Source organism: Papaver somniferum, chromosome 6, assembly GCF_003573695.1.
Source record: "Papaver somniferum cultivar HN1 chromosome 6, ASM357369v1, whole genome shotgun sequence".
NCBI classification, from domain to species: Eukaryota; Viridiplantae; Streptophyta; class Magnoliopsida; order Ranunculales; family Papaveraceae; genus Papaver; species Papaver somniferum.
Genome location: NC_039363.1, coordinates 52,731,670 through 52,748,910, shown reverse-complemented (window position 1 = coordinate 52,748,910; position 17,241 = coordinate 52,731,670). Strand labels below are relative to the sequence as shown.

Below are 17,241 nucleotides of genomic sequence, written 5' to 3'. Positions count from 1 at the left end.
ACAGGATTATACCAAGTTTGATTAATGTATTTACTTTAATTGTAAAGATAAACAATATTATGCGGAAGTAAAATAAATCACATGACACATAAAATTTGTTAACGAGGAAAACTGGAAGGCAAAAAATTCAGGGACCTAGTCCAGTTTTGATTATTATCGAATCAAGATGCTATACAAATTGACTACCATAACTATGTATAGTTGAGACCAAGTAAATTACTCTTACTTATTCAGTTCCTTCAGTATCCATGTGCCTATAGCCAATCTGGTTTATGCACGTTAATCCTAAGATAAATTCCACTAACTCAATTTGATTCACCCACGTGAAAACTTATGCTCCTAAACTCATTTGGATCGTCACCCGAAATAGTAAAGGACTAACTTGTTTCAGTAACCACTCACTTATCAATCTCCAAGATCAAAAGGTCTTAATCAGAGATAAGTCAAATAATCTTCTTTAACGCTTATCATTTTTGTATTGGCTCTATATAAACTGAAAATTCTTATCCATGCTAGGTTGACCTAAATTCTTGTCTCGAAGAAACCACCGAGTGAAATAAACTGACAATTGGTCTCCATGCTAGGTTGAACGAAATATCTGTCTCGAAGAAATCACCGAGTGAAACATGTAGTGGGACCAACTGAAAACCTTTACAATCCCAATGGTAGATCCATTACTCTACAATCGTTCAATTTTTCTCGGGTTATTTTTAGGGACAACTTGGAGTCAGCTTGTACATTCTTTTTTTTTGTTTTCACATTAAAAAATTCAACCAAAACTCCCATAATAATGTTATTTGTGCCCTAACGATATACAATAAACATTTTCCTACTACCAAACTGAACCTGTAGTACCACCACCCATTACCATTATCATTTCCACCACCATCACTATCGTCACCGGCTCCATGCATCACCACATATAAACACCACCCCGATCGATATGATTATTAACAATTTGTTATCCATTTAATAAAAATGTATTTAGAAAAACATAATGGTTGGAAATAGAATTTTACAACTTCTTATGTTTCTTTATTAACAAATTTATTATTTATTTAATAAAAGTATATTTATTAAGATAATTATAAGACATTTATAATGAAAGATTAATAAAATACTTATTATAAAAAATTGATGACATAATAATGATGTCAACAACCACAACCATCGATTTAGCTTTCCCAAGAATAAATCCGGAGCGCTCTTTACCTTGCCTATAAGTTTGATATATACTCATTTCCGGTCAAAGATTAACCAGGACAAAGATTTCCAAGATAATTTATCTTAATTTACAAACTATCAAAGCAATTCTCGATAGAGAAACAACTAGATAGATTGTCAATCTTTAAAACAAGTATGACGTCTATAAAATAAACGATTTGTTTGGATCCCAATGAATAAGTTAGTTATAAGTATCACACAAATCAAAATACCCAAAAATAAAGAAGTATTCTGGTCTTCAGTATTCAAAATACCTGCACAAATAACTTGACTTCTACAAATGATCAACACACACAAAACAGAGTATGTAAATGTTGGATGATCACCGGTCCTATTCAGATCTAGAAGAATCAAATAGATTTGAAATAGTCAATCCTCGAAAAAACTTGAGTGGCCTTATATCTGAAGAGGACCATAGAATAATCAAACTTGATCTATCAAGGATTACTACACCGTTAGTAAAGCAAATTAATAATTGGAAACTAAAATAACAATACGATTTAATTTCCAACCAACGTACTACGAAAAGCTTCTTGATCCCCAAAGAAAATTGTAAACGAGTGCTACGCAGGAGATTTCATCTAATTAGACTACTCTCCTCTATCAACGATTGGGATTTCCACACAAATGGTTAGCCAATATATTACGGGATGAGTTTGTAACAGTACAAGCTCCACTATTTAAAGTGTAAATACCAAGGATTATTTGGAAAACAATTAATTACCAAATCCGAATATCCTAAAGGTATACAATAATAGTATATTTCCGGTGTTGACAAATGCCAACAGTAATCCAACTATTGTACAGAAGTCACTCTTAGATAATAACTAATATTAGCTAGCATACACTCATATACTTTACTAATTTAACAACAAGAGATATATGCAATCCTATGGGATATAGAAAGCATACAAATCCAAATATCTAAAAGATATAAGAATGTTTTGGTTCTGGGATCTCTCTTTGGATATCAAGTAAAAAACTCGAACATTAAGTAATAAGAGTTTAATACATGTTCAAATACTATGATGATATCTTGTGAACTTTTTTTTTAACCAAACTACATTTTGATATTCGCATAAATCCTAAGATAGTAAACAAACCGAAAAATGTAATTTTGGTTAATCAAGGATCAATCCTAATAGATATCCTTGTTATGGGATATGTCATACTAAATATCCTTAAGATCAGTCCTAATAGAGATCCTTGTTTAAGAGACCGGTTTTACTAAATATCCTTAAGATACCTTTCCAACTTCGAAACAAGTTTCAAGGTTACTTCTTACTATGTAGTTAAACACAATTCCAAGGTATGAATACGACCAGAAGTTCAACATAATAAATAAATAACGAACTAACAGTTAGTGTTATGTCGATTCTACAAAGTCCATGGTTTAACTATGCTTCTTAACTCTATATACCAGAGTTGTATAAAACAACTAGTATATCTTTTCTTGACACTTTAATCATAGTAAAATAATAAATTCACCAATACTAAAGACAAATAAAAAAACTATACTTCGTATGTTATGTTTTCAATATATAATGACTTGAAAGAAACGTAGTGGAAATGTTAACAAGTCAAGTCATTATTTATAACCTCGAAATGAAGTGTTAGAGCACTGCTCGGTCGAACTCGTAAGCTTGCTATCTCAAGCTTGTTTGTCAATGTTAGTGATCAAAACTATAAATCTTGATTTCTAATCTACTTATAGATGTCTCGGACTAGGATATGTTGTGTAGTTGAGCATTAGACTTCACAGTGTTCATCAATTCAAGACGAAGAACTACTAAGGAGAGCTTGTGGAACTTCATCAACAAAAGGTATGTGGAGATTGAAACTCATCTATCACTTGGAAAGTATATTTCTACTCTATATCCTATATTGAGACATAAGTCATGTTACGATATAGTTTTCTATTATACACATTTGATATTTCGAGCTGAGCTTAAATCGCTTACATATTTCTCGCAATATGTGTTGGTAAGATTTCGCTTCAATCAAGTTCATCTTGATCATGTGAAAATCGCCGAGTAACATCTTACATGATTTATGTGATACAATCATTTGGTGTAGACTTGGAATGTTTCATTATGATTATTTCTATAACTTGAAAATTGCTTTGATGCTAATAGTGTGTGAAAACGGCTATTGTCATCCTCTAAGAAAGTTTCAATGATTGAAATAAGAGTTTATAATACTTAACCATCATTGGATTATAAACATATTGTACATTCTTGCATGTATGTGATCCATGACCGGAAATAAATGCATACCCGTACGCGTACTTGAAGTTGTGAAATTCCGTGTACCAAGTACACATAACGGTATGAATACTTACGTAAGGTATAGGTCCGGGAATTTCTGCTGGGTTTTGGAAATGTACTAAGTATGCGTACCCGTTTGCATACTGACGAACCCAAACTCAGACCGGCTAGTTAAGTATGCGTACCCATTTGCATACTTGAGTGGTTAAAGTTCTAAAATCGGTTGGCTCATGAACTAATACATCTATATATTAAGGAATGCATTCTTTGCAAACCATGGCTATAATGTTCATGAATTGATTTGAGTGAATCAAACCGATTTTGCTTCAACTGTGTTCTTGTATACTTCTATGAGAATATATCAATTGAACAACTCTTTAACTAGTTCCATTTGAGTCATTTGAACTAGTTATAGTTAAGATGAATAAGGTTGATATGAGAGTATTCATATAGCTAACCTCGGTTAACTACGGTTGATCCAACATGGTGTACACGTTTAGGTACGATTAATAAACCTAAATGAGGGTACATTTCATTTGTGTATAACAAGCTAAGTTCGATCTAACGATTGAAAGATATTAGCTTGAATCTAATTAGGTTTTCATCTAACGGTGAATATTAAATGCTTTGTTACCAAGATAACTTAGATTGCAAACCCTGATTTGAAAACTATATAAAGGAGAACTCTAGAAACTGGTAAAACTAATCCCCACACCTCTGTGTGATACTAGTTACATAAGCTAGAGTCGATTCTCCTTTAACCTTAGGTTTTTCATGAAACCCTGTAGGTTAACGACTTGAAGACTTCATTGGGGTTGTGAAGCCAGACCCAACTATTTTCTCTATAGTTGCGTGATATGATCTTGTTTTTTCTGTCGTGTTTTAGTACTATCTTATTTAAGATTGGATCGATATTTAATCTTTGATAGGTAAGATAAAAAGTAATCACAAACATCTTCGTCTCATCGTTTGTGATTCCACAATATCTTGTTTCGCTACCATATGATTAAGATTATTGTGAGGTGATTGATATTTCTAGGCTGTTCTTCGTGAATATAAGTCTGGTATATCAATTGGTTCTTGTTCACCTTGATTTATCAAAAGACGGAACAAAACTCGTAGGTATTTCTGTGGGAGACATATTTATCTATTCCTGTATACTTTTCTGTGTGAGACAGATTTGTTTATCATGTCTTCGACTTCGGGTCGTAGCAACTTTTAGTTGTGGGTGAGATCAGCTAAACGAATTAAGTGCGTAGTATCCTGCTGGGATCAGAGACATAAGGAGCACAACTGTACCTTGAATCAGTGTGAAATTGATTAGGGTTCCACTATAGTCCAGTCTGAAGTTCATTGGTAGTAGGCTAGTGTCTGTAGCGGCTTAATACAGTGTGGTGTTCAAATCTGGACTAGGTCCAGGGGTTTTTCTGCATTTGCGGGTTTTCTCGTTAACAAAATTCTGGTGTTTGTGTTATTTATTTTCCGCATTATATTTTTCTATATAATTGAAATATCACAGGTTGTGCGTTGACTCGATCAATTGGGAAATCCAACCTTTGATTGTTGATTGAAATTGATTGATCCTTGAACATTGGTCTTTGGTACGGTTCAAGTTAATTCTCTTATATTCAATCGGGCTCGCAAATTCCTATTTGACGATTGCATATTGAATTGAGAAAGAGAGATACAAAACTCTTTGATATACTTTTCTCTAGATTGAGTCTGAGTGTCTAGTTGATTCTCTTGAAAGTATATTGGAGTTTGTCTATTCAAATTGCCAAACAAATTGTTGGGTGTGGTTGTTAGACCCCCGCTTTTTTATGAAGGGTGATGTGTTCGTTGATGCTGAAACGTCTTCAGGTTCTTAATAAGTAACACGAGTGGGTCTAAGCATTTCTATGTTCCTAGTCTAACCTAACGAGGTTGACTCTAGTAATCAAACCAAGCAAATTCGAGTTTTGGAACTAAAATATGACAACCGAACTTGATATAACAACGCTTGGTGGGTTCAACCGAGCAATGCTCTAACATGGATGATATGATACTAAGAATTAGAATCTTTACCCGTAATGATGGTATGCTAAAGAAAATTTAGATTAAGATGGTTATTAACTAAAAGTGGAGAATCCTTAAATGGAAAATTGCATAATCTTGGAAATGTAGCTATCAACATCTGCTCTTTTTTGGAAGTTAGATGTAGCCATAGAATCAAAGTTTTCATAAGGAAATGCACTCACAACGTACTTCCAGTTAGGAAAAAATAGTATAATACATAAAAGACATTGATATGCGTATATATTATGTAGTAGTCCTTCTGAATCTCTGGACCACATTTTTTTAATGTTGCTTTGATAATCAGTATGAATGTTGCCTCCCTTGGAAGACCTAAGTATTAATTTAACTTCACATTCCCCTTTTGTGAAGTTTTTTTTTCCAACTGGATTACAAGTATAAGTAGTAACAATTTAATTGAGGTTGTAACTACTAAGTGTTGGTTAATATGGAAAGAAATATACTTAAACCCAATACTAGTTTGCAAATTTCTTTAGCAGTTCAAATACAATTACAATTTTGGTCATGATTATTGGAAAACTAAAATGACTCTGTTCAGAGATCTTATGGTGGTTCTGTAATAGATTTTGATGTTAATGTTTCCAATACAAACTAGGAGCGGAAAACTCCACCAATAATTCAGCTTAAATTAAATTTTGATGCTTTTTGGATTCATACACAAACAAGTGAAGGATATGGCTCGCTCTGATGCAGAGCTAGATCAGAGGATATTCTATGTGGTCAGCCCTGAAGAGCTAGAAGCTTTGAATCAGTTGAAAGCTACCAATGGGCACAAGACAAATGAACATTAACGATTCTAGATTGGAGGAGATTGAAAAATGATCATTGAGTTTACTCAAAGAAATCAAATTCAGCCTAATGGAAGAACCAAGCTATTATCTATGAAGACTTATAGATATAAATGACATGTGAATTTTTTTTTGGGTTTATCTATTAATCATAAATAGGGTAACCAAGTTGCGGATATCTTGGCAAAAACAAGCAAGGGAATGAAGCAACAATGAAATATCATGCCAACTTATTTCTTTTTTTGCTATTTCTTTATATAGAAAAAAATTAATTTCAAATGCTTTATCTTATAATGTGTTTGAGGACGAAGTCTTGTTGGGGAATAACTATATTTTAGTTTCTACTACCGGAATAGTTGCAACCAACATGATGGATAGTCTTTTATATTTTATGGGTGTTTCAATGAAATCTACTTTTTTTTCTTAAATAAAAAAAAAGCAGATTCTCTTGAGAAAAAAGAAAGAGCCAAAGAAGAGAAGACTCACACTCAATCTATCACTTTTCAACTATTCAATTTGTTATGTAATGATTCTTAATTTATCTTCCAAAAGTAAACGGAGCTCGCTTTAGAGCGGAATACCAATAATACAGTTTTACAGGGGTTATTTTGTTTTTAGTACTCAGGTTTTGTCCAACTTTTGAGTTTGGTCTAACATTTGTCCAGCTTGGCGTTTGGTACTTGGGAAAGACGTTGACCCGCGTTGACTCACTTATACCTTGATTTCCGTTAACGAATTAATAAATAATTAAAAAATAGTAAAAATGTGATTATTAGAAGAGTTTACTATCATACCCTTTACTTTCCTAATATTTACATTAGATCCAACGGTTTAATAAACTATTTAGCCTACAGTCGTGGTCTAATAGAAGAAACATCTATTAACCCTAATCTTTTCTTTTCTTCTCTTCTCTTTGTTTGTTCCGCCTCCACTGTTAGTGTAATACCCCGATATTCGGTAGTGGTTGGCCGAATGGAATATAAGTAATGGTTCGTCCTTTCCTAACACCGAGGCATGATGGGTTCACTTGACTGAGTTGTCAGAAAAACTTTCTCAGTTAAGCGTGCTCGGCCGGGAGTAGTCACAGGATGGGTGACCTCTCGGGAAGCTGCTGCTGGATGACTGCAGTAGTGCCGTTAAAAATCTCAAACTGCTGGATAATTGCAGTAGGTAAGTGAGAACAATAACTACTGGATAAACACAGTAGGTAAGTGAGAACAATATCAGTGTTAGTTGGGATACAACTAGGGGCAGGTCGCTTGTGCTCGGGTAGGAGAGTATGCTGGGATGTTATGTCAGATACTGGCCTCATAAGAGGCAAGAAACATCTACATTATACCGAGGCCTTTTCAGCACAATTAACTTCAGAGTTGGCAGAAAACTCTGCAGTTAAGCGTGCTCGGGCGGGAGTAATCCAGGGATGGATGACCTCATGGGAAGTTGTTGTCGGATGACCGCAACGATGCCCGTTGAAAACCCCTCACCGTCGGATAACCGCAGTGACTAAGTGGTGACAGTATTGGTGGAGGGACGGGTCATTACAAATGGTATCAGAGTCGACGACGATTCACCTGCCGAGGGTGGGAAGGTACGCTGGACGAGGTTGTTTCAGGTGCTTGTCTCATGAGGGGAAGGGAAAGTTGGAGATCTGGGCTTGAATATATCCCAGATCCGAGGACGGATCCAATTTAAGGTGGTGGTATTGTAATACGCCGATTCGGCAGGTAGGGTTCGCCGAAGGAATATATGTAATCATTTGTCCTTTCCTAGCACCGAGGCCTTTTCAGCACAATTGACTCTAGATTTGACAGAAAACTCTGCAATTAAGCGTACTCGGGCGGGAGTAATCCAGGGATGGGTGACCTTCTGGGAAGTTGTTGCTGGATAACCTCAGCGATGCCCGTAGAAAACTCCACACTGCCGGATAACTGAAGTGGTTAAGTGGGAACAATATCGGTGGAAGGGACGGGTCATTACAGTTAGATGCTTCATATCCATTGTTAGATGGTTCATAACTTCAGATCAAAACAGAGTAAATCGAGAACAGAGAGAGAGAGCTGAGAGATGTGATAGTTTTGATAATGTTTTGAAGAGATTATGACAGGGTTTTGCTATGAGTGGAAGAATTAGAAATTGGATTTTCTAGGGTTAAAGTTATTCTTATCGAAGAATATGAAGCCGATTTGGCTTTTTTTTTTAGATCAATAAGAAGACAGTGAGAAAAATTGAGATAGAGGGTGTTTCTGTCGTTGATTTTATGAAGATTAAATTATGGGATCCAGTTTGAATTGGATTATGATGCTGAGAAGTCAGTGGATAATGAAAATTATTGATGGAAATTGAGAAATCAGTTAAAAAGAACAAGAGCTGGTGTTGTTGATTAAAATATTGGGTTGCAGTCAGATTTGATTTTAATTTGTGTCTGATTGAGTTTTGATGGGTATTGGTGTTGTTAGTGGTATTGCATAGGTGGTTTAAGTGAATTTTTCCGATGGTGCAGGTGAACTTAAGCTGCAAATGGTAGTGAGCTACTGTTGTAATTTGGATCTCGATTCAATTGAAATTTTATGCTTTAGGAGTTGAAATTTTAGGTTTTGATTCTTGATTTAGGGATCTTAAATGTGTTAATCGATGTCCTGAAAGGATTGTGAGATGGGTGATGGTAGGAATTGTTGGGAATGATTTGGTAGTGATTCTATTGGTAGTGTTCTATCGAAGATTGTAACTGAATTTGATTATGCCTTAAAGGGTTTTATTATACCATGATGGTGATGATGGCGGTAGTCATAGTGGTAGTGAGTGAGTGAGAGAGAAGTGATGGCGGTATGGCGAGAGGCGGAGGAAACATCCTGTAAATTCGGTATAATAGAAACATCTTGTAAACTTTACTCCCTTTCAATTTAAACTGAGTGGTATAATAGTAAATTTGGTCAATTATCATATTTTACATTAATTTTTAATAAATACTAAATGGAAGTCAAGAGTCAACGCGGGTCAACGTTATTTTCAAATACCAAACACCAACCTGGATAAATGTTAGACCAAACTCAAAAGCTGGACAAAACCTAAGTACCTAAAACAAAATAACCCGTTTTATAGTTGAGTATTAACAATACAGTTTAGTTTATTTTCCCTCTCGCGTTTTTTTTTTTTTTTGAAATTCCTTTTTCTCTCTCCCTTCTCTCGCTGCTTCTTCTCAAACAAAACACCACTACCAACCTCTTCTTCTGCTCAGATCTAGTCCCAAAAGGGACTAGATCTGAGCAGGTTTCTTTACTCTTTCTAGCTTTTTGGTTTAGCTAGTTACTTTAGTTTAGTTGTGATCATGTTTTCTACTTCTCTACACCATTATGATGATTTTATCCTCTCTTCGAAGGTTTATCTTCGTTTTAGTAGTGATTTTTAGTTATTAGTTTGGGTTTTTAGATCAACAGAGATGTTATTCAACGACGAAGTTTTTATCTTTGTTGTTTCCGACAACAAAATCTTCATCATTAATTTGTCCCGAGACGGAATCTTCATCGATGAATTTTTTGATGATGGAATCTTCACCCCTAGTTACAAGAAATTTGAGAAAACCACGTCACATTTTAAATAGAAACCGAACGAAATGGTAGGATTATATTTCCGAGAAGAGCCATTCTTCCATCGATCTAATCGAATCTTATTCGTACTTGTATCTGTCTTATTCCAATATTCCTACTCTTTCTATTGTCGGATTGGTATTTGGTGGAGTACTCTTTCTCTAGAACGGAAGGTTAAGGCGCTCACCCTCTTGTTGGCCTCGGCAAGAGCCCCGTCATGGTCCTAGCCTACAATGATTGGAGGAGGAGACTAGTGATGAGCAAAAAAACCTCGTTGGAGACAAGGAGTAAGGATTTCAAGGAGTTGCCCATAATCCGAGGAATTCGTTAGAGTCCGGGTTAAAGTTTGAAATCCAAAGGTTAGGTGATATTTTTTTCTTTTTCTTTAATTGAAAAGTATCAAGTTATCGTGGATTGGACTTCTCCTCCAATCTATGATGTTTACCCTGATGATAAGGTTTCAGTATGTTCCAGATACGTTGATCCTTATTTTCCTGAAGCAGTATGTATGATTAGTCCAGTGCAAAGGTCATTATGTCCGTTAATTATTTTGCGAAGGTTAAATTTGTTGAAGAATTATAAGAAGTTTCCCCAAAGAACCATAAATACAAGCAATTATACCAACAAAATTCGAGAAAGGGAGAACGGTGGAGTATTCATGAAAAGGAAATATACTTACATATTTTTATTATTCTTTAATTTATTTTAATTATCTAGCAAAATACTATGTCATTAATTAAGTTATTTTATTAAGAATATTCTAGAATTCCCATTATTTATTTAGGGATTTTAGTCGTTTAGAATTTTTTTTTGTTTTTGTTTAGGTAATAAGTATTTTGATAGTTTATGAAATAAAGAGCTCTATATTTTAATATTAAACAGTTATTGGATGAATTAAAAAGTTTTGAGTTTCTTGAGTTGTCTCAGAAATGCATGAGTTTTGAATTTAAGTCTGTTCAACGTTTCTGCCTTGCATCAGTATCGTACTTTTACAGTATGATATTTTTTATATTTTCTTATTTGTGATCTTAATTGTAATCTCAAATTACCACCAATGAAAAGGTTCCGTGATTTAAAAGAAAAGGTAAAAGAGAAAATAAAAGGCTAATTATTAAGAAATCAAGTGCACTGATATAAAATACTATTAGCTAGTTAGATTGGCGGACGACCCAATGCACCCATAGCAAATGTCACAGGTAGTAAGAATATTCTAAATAATCGTAAGTTCGTGACCTTTTTTCCCTAAAGGTGGTGAGTTATGCCGAGGCCTACTGGTCCAAATGACACTGGTGAAGCTATCCTATCTGTGTTGTCCGCTAACTTTACAAGTGCATGGTATGGCTGTTACCTGCCTTCACAATAACAATATTCTCATCATAATCCAACAAATCCACCAACCACAATTTTTGTATCCTTTTGCCAAACGTGTTAAGCATTATGCTGAAAGTTAAGATTGTTTTTTTTTTATATAAGAAAATACCTTAGATTAAGTTAAAATTCAAAACAAACATGGGTTTGATAATCTTGAGCATAGTTTCTCAATCTATCCCGATCTAAAATATGAAAAATACAAGCTGGAGGGTAACCCACATAGTTACAGGTAGTTGTTGCATTAGCTGAAACAGCTGCTAATGCAATTGCTGCCTGAATTGCAGATTTACTAACCGAAGAATAAATAAAAAAATTTGAAGAAAGAAGGAAATTTAGAGGATCCGAGATTCTATCTTCCCACATAACTTTAGCTTGCCAGTCCATGCTACTTGGAAGTCCTGAGATGAGTCTGATTAGGTTGGAGTTGTTGGCTTCAATGTCGACGGTGAGAGCTTGAAGTTGTAATCCCTAATGCCATGCCTCAATAGCCGCTAACACCTCTCCAACATCCTTATTTAGCGCCCTGAAACTCATGATCTGCACTTCCCTGCAAAAACCCAACCTGTTTCTTAGGATCATTAAAGTTTTCATAATTTTATTGGACTGATCATATGTGGTAGCAATATTGATTTTGGTTGTTCCTAAGTCCGGGCATTTCCAATGTTTCATTTGGTTTGGTGCTGTCAACTGCAGGTTGCACTCAGTTCTTTGGTTGGCCTTCCAATTATCTTTCCAAAATAGTTCAGCTCTTGTGCAAGTGTGTTGGGGGTTTGGGTTGATTCCTTGGAACACTTTATCACATCTCGCACGCCAAATGTACCATACAACCGCTGCACATAAAGCATTCCAAGGTCCCCATGTGCTATCCCAACCAACTGGGTTGGTGCTCCAGTTTAAGATCCATTGCTGCAAACAGAGGTTAGGGGGACCAGACACAAATGGGTTTGCAGGTGAGGCAAACCAAACACTCCTAGCAAAAGGATAATCCATAAATATATGCTTCAAAGTTTCATTAGGTTTAGAGCAAAATGGGCATATGTTTGGCATGTCAGTATATTTAGAGAGTTTTGCAGCTATATGGACCATATTATGCATGCATTTAAAGATAAATAAAGAAAATTTTGGGGCAGTTTCCATACTCCAAATTTTATCCCATGGAGAATTGGTAACAGTCTCGATATTTTTGATGCTATGATAGAGAGAGGCTGTGGTGAATTTTCCATTCGGCTTTAATTTACACTTGATTGTATCATTTCTATTAGGCCGGATTTGGATTTGACATTTAGAAAGAACAGTATGTTGTTCAAAGATGGAGTGGATGATATTAACATTCCAAGAGTGGTTTGTTGCGTCAATGAGGTGGCTAAATAAGAAGATATTATCAGGCATCTGGACATTCCTAAACTCTAACGTGCCAGGATACCATTGGTCCTACTTTATATGAATCGATTGGCCATTGCCAATTTCCCAAATGCAGTGGGGTTTGATTATCTCAAGCCCTTGTTGGATACAAGACCAAATCCACGGTCCTGTGGTGCTGATGTTCGGGTCAAGTGGATGTCTACATTTACTAAAATGGCTGGATTTCATAGTTTGAGCCCAGACCGAGTCCGGGTTGTCTAGGAGATTCCAAGCAAGCCTTCCTAGTTGCGCTATATATTATTAGCTTCTAAATCCATAAAGCCTAGCCCTCCTAGGGATGTCGGAATGTTGAGATCCATCCAAGCTTTTAAAAAGCAGCCCCTTTTACCATCCTTGTTTCCCCACCAGAAATCTCTTTGTAGGGAAACGAGTTGGTTGGTAATGTTTTTCGGAATCTTATAACAACCCATTTGGTATATGGGTAAAGATTCGAGAATATATTTAACTATCACTGTTCTAGCAGCTTGGCTAAGGTACCTCCCTCGCCAATTCTGAAATCTACTTCTAAATCTAGCTATCATTGAATCAAAAATCTTAATTTTGGAGGCTCCTATGAATAAAGGAGTACCTAGGTAACTATCAGTAATACTGATTTTCAGCACCTTCAGAATTTTTATTATCATTTTCCCAAATCTGTTAGGAAATTTATTGCTAAAGAAAATCCACTATCACTGTTCTAGCAGCTTGGCTAAGGTACCTCCCTCGCCAATTCTGAAATCTACTTCTAAATCTAGCTATCATTGAATCAAAAATCTTAATTTTGGAGGCTCCTATGAATAAAGGAGTACCTAGGTAACTATCAGTAATATTGATTTTCAGCACCTTCAGAATTTTTATTATCATTTTCCCAAATCTGTTAGGAAATTTATTGCTAAAGAAAATCCCTGACTTCTGAAAATTTATCATTTGACCAGTCGCTAAGCTAAAGGTATTGATGATATCTAGAACGTTTTTAGCATAAGCATGAGATGCTTTCGAAAATATGATGCAGTCGTCGACAAAGAGAAGATGGGTAATAGGGATGTTGTTTTGAGCTACTTGGACTCCTTGTATTTTACCTTCAGTCTCTCGATGCCTTAAAAGCCTAGTTAATCCTTCCATACAAAGGATGAAAAGATAAGGAGATAACGGATCTCCTTGTCGAATGCCCCTAGTTGGCTTAAATTTGTTTCCAGGTGATCCATTGCAAAGGACTGCAATGGAGGGAGTACTAATGCATTGATGAATCAGTGAGAAGACTCACTGAACCCAAGCTTTTGCATAAGTTCCATTAGATACTCCCAACTGACTCTATCAAAGGCTTTACTCATGTCAAGTTTTATTCCCATCAACCCCCCTTTACCTTTATATTTTTTCATTTTATAAACAACCTCGAGCCATAACTATGTTGTCGGTGATTTTCCTATTATGCAAGGTAGATTGGAATGGGGATATAATTCTAGAGAGGATTGATTTGAGTCTATTTGCCAAGATTTTGGAAATGATTTTGTATGTTGTATTACAAAGGCTGATAGGTCTAAAGTCAGTTGGGGACGAGGAATTAGGAATTTTAGGGATAAGGGCTAGAAAGGTAGAGTTTATCTCCTTGAGGAGATACCCAGTGTGAAAGAAGTGTTGCACCATAGCGACGACATCTTCTTTCACAGTAGGTCATTGGTGGACAAAGAATTTAACATTGAACCCATCTGGTACCGGGGATTTTTCAGTTGCTAACGCCTTGACTACTCTAGTGATTTCAGAGGGGGAAGGAGTTACTGTTAAAGCTTGGTTCTCAGCAGCTGAGACTTCCGTCTCAAAAAGGTCAGTAACAGGACGAGAGGTAAGGTTTGGGCTTTCTGTAGAAATAGTTTTGAAGTGCTGGGTAAGAATTGCAGGCATTTTGCTATGAGTATTGTGGATGGTACCATCCAAATCAGCTAGAATAGAGATTCTATTCTTCCTATGTCTGTTGAGAGTACAAGAGCGGAAATATTTGGTGTTCCTATCTCCGAATTTGAGGTTGTTTTCCTTACATTTTTCTTTCCAAAGTTGTTCTTCCTGGTTATAAAGAATTTCTAAATCTCTTATTTTCTGTTGGATGAGGTCATCTTTAGTTCCATCAAGGTTGGAGCAATGAATCATATTTATAGTTTCTAAAGAATTTCTAATATTTGTCTGAATTTTGCCAAAAAGTTCTTTATTCCATTTCAAAAGGTCTTTATTAACTAGCTTAAGCTTAGTAGATACTTTAAAAGATGGTGAACCAAGTATGGGTTGATTCCAGCACCTTTGGATAATTTCAAGCTCTTCAGGAATATCCAACCAAAGGCTGAAAAATTTACAAGGGATAGGGTTGGAATCTACAATATGTTTGCAGTTAAGGAAGATAGGGGAGTGGTCCGAGCCAATAGGAGGGAGGTGAGTAAGAGTATCATTTTTGTTTGCAGCTAGCCAATCATACTTGGCCAGCGCTCAATCTAATCTTGCCTGAATCCTAACGTGAGAATCCTGTTTGTTAGACCAAGTGAAAACTGGTCCAATAAAACCAAGATCCACCAAACCACAACTATCTATTATGGAAGTGATGTTTGTAATGGAATCTTGTTGGAAAGGAGCTCCCCCATATTTCTTCGCAGCTGACAAGGTAACGTTTAGGTCCCCATTGATGAGCCAGGGAGCATCAATTTGATCAGCTAAATCTTCTATGCAAATCCAGTCCTTGATCCTCTCATGCTTTTTGGGATTACCATACATGAAAGTGATGAATGTCTCACTCTGAGAGGCATCCACATTATTAACAGAAACATGTATCATTCTAGGGGTTTTGTGGAGAACTTGGACATTAATATTATCATTCCAAGCTAAACCTAATCCCCTCTATAGGCCTATAGGCGAGACTAAGGTGAGGTTGCTAAAACCACAAGCTTCCAGAGTTTTAGAAACTATATCATCCTTGCAGCGAGTTTCAGAGAGGAAGGGAAAATCTGGTTTAGCGGGTATACAAAGTTTGTTCAGGTGGGAGGAGGTTGTGGGATTGCCAATTCCCTGGCAGTTCCAAGAGAGGATATTCATGGGAGAGGAGCGCAGAGGCAAAACAAGAAACCTATGACTATATTAAAACCTAAATTAACCAACTGAAGACTCTAAGGATTACCTTAAGCAATTCTAATTCTCCTAAAAAAATAATGTCTAACAAATACCAGAGCACGAACTATAAAGCTCTATGATCAAACTGAGGAAGAAGAGAATAAGGAAACCTAAGATGTTGGGAAAAAAAACTAAGTCCCAAAAGAGGAGAGATCAAACTGAGATTACTAATAAATACAAATTTCCGAAGAAAACAACTTCTAACCCTACAGGGAGAGCGCAAAAGATAACTGCAGAGAATAAGGAAACCTAAGATGTTGGGAAAAAAACTAAGTCCCAAAAGAGGAGAGATCAAACTGAGATTACTAATAAATACAAATTTCCGAAGAAAACAACTTCTAACCTTACAGGGAGAGCGCAAAAGATAACTGCAGGGGAAGAGGAGAAAGATAGAAGTCTAAAGATGCTAAGCCAAAAATGCTTTCAAGAGAATTAAAAACAGGACACAAGGTCTATAAGTCTATAAATTGTAGAGCATACAAATATAAATTCTAGAGCATACAAATAGGCATACAACTAGATATCCTAATTATTCAAAAGCTCTACAGAAAAAAAGTTAGAAATTCAACAGATTCTAAAGAAAAGTAAGAAATTTAGTATTTTAATTCTAAATTCTACAAATATAAACCCTAAGGAAAGAGAAATGCTTAGAAATCAATTCATTGCAGATTGTGTCCCTAAGTTCCAAGATCAATCTAGATTAAGGTTCTCTAAGTTTTGAAAATTTGTGACTGGTATGTCTATGTTGCCCTAAGCTAAAACATTACCTGGATGAATTCTGAAAGGTAAATCTAATTCTAGGTATCAATTAGTATATAATAAATATTGTGCGTATGCAAATTAATCAATAGAAGATAGTGGATAACCAGGGATTAGAAATAAATAAATCGGGGTCAAGAGAGCTGATTGAAATTAAATTTGGTTAAGGTATAAGAGGGGTACCATGGAATCCATCTCCTGCTTTGATCGGTGCTTCAGAGTTGCAGTGCTCGACTCCATCTCTAGAAAGCTCTTCATCTTTTAGACTTGATCCATACTGATCGAGAAAGATAGAAACAGAAGGAGGAGAGTTCGAGTTTTTGCTAGAACCATCCCCTCACTTTCATCAATAACCATACAGAAAGAGGCTTTCGGGTTAGTGGATCGGGTCGGGCTATGGGAAAGAACCAAATTAGGAAAAGGGCCGTTCCTAATGACAGGCCCACCAGACCGTTTCTTAGAAGTAGAATTGTCACCAAAACCACATCACAGTTTTTTTAACGGCGAGAAAGAAGGGCTAGAGATATCGCCCAAATCAAAGGCTCTTTTTCCTATCACAGATGGAGATGCAGAGGCATCAAAGAAAGAAGAAGTACTAGAACAGGACATGAAGAGTTCACCATCTAA

At 35.8% G+C, this 17,241-nt stretch overlaps 1 long non-coding RNA gene across 1 annotated transcript; it reads right to left on the bottom strand.

Moving 5' to 3' along the window:
- Positions 1 to 11,379: 11,379 nt before the first annotated feature.
- Positions 11,380 to 16,950, bottom strand: LOC113287567. The gene is made up of 2 exons (XR_003330140.1): positions 16,798 to 16,950; positions 11,380 to 11,854 (listed from the first exon to the last, which is right to left on the bottom strand). It is a non-coding gene; the product is annotated as an uncharacterized LOC113287567 (long non-coding RNA).
- Between the last annotated feature and the right edge of the window lie 291 nt (positions 16,951 to 17,241).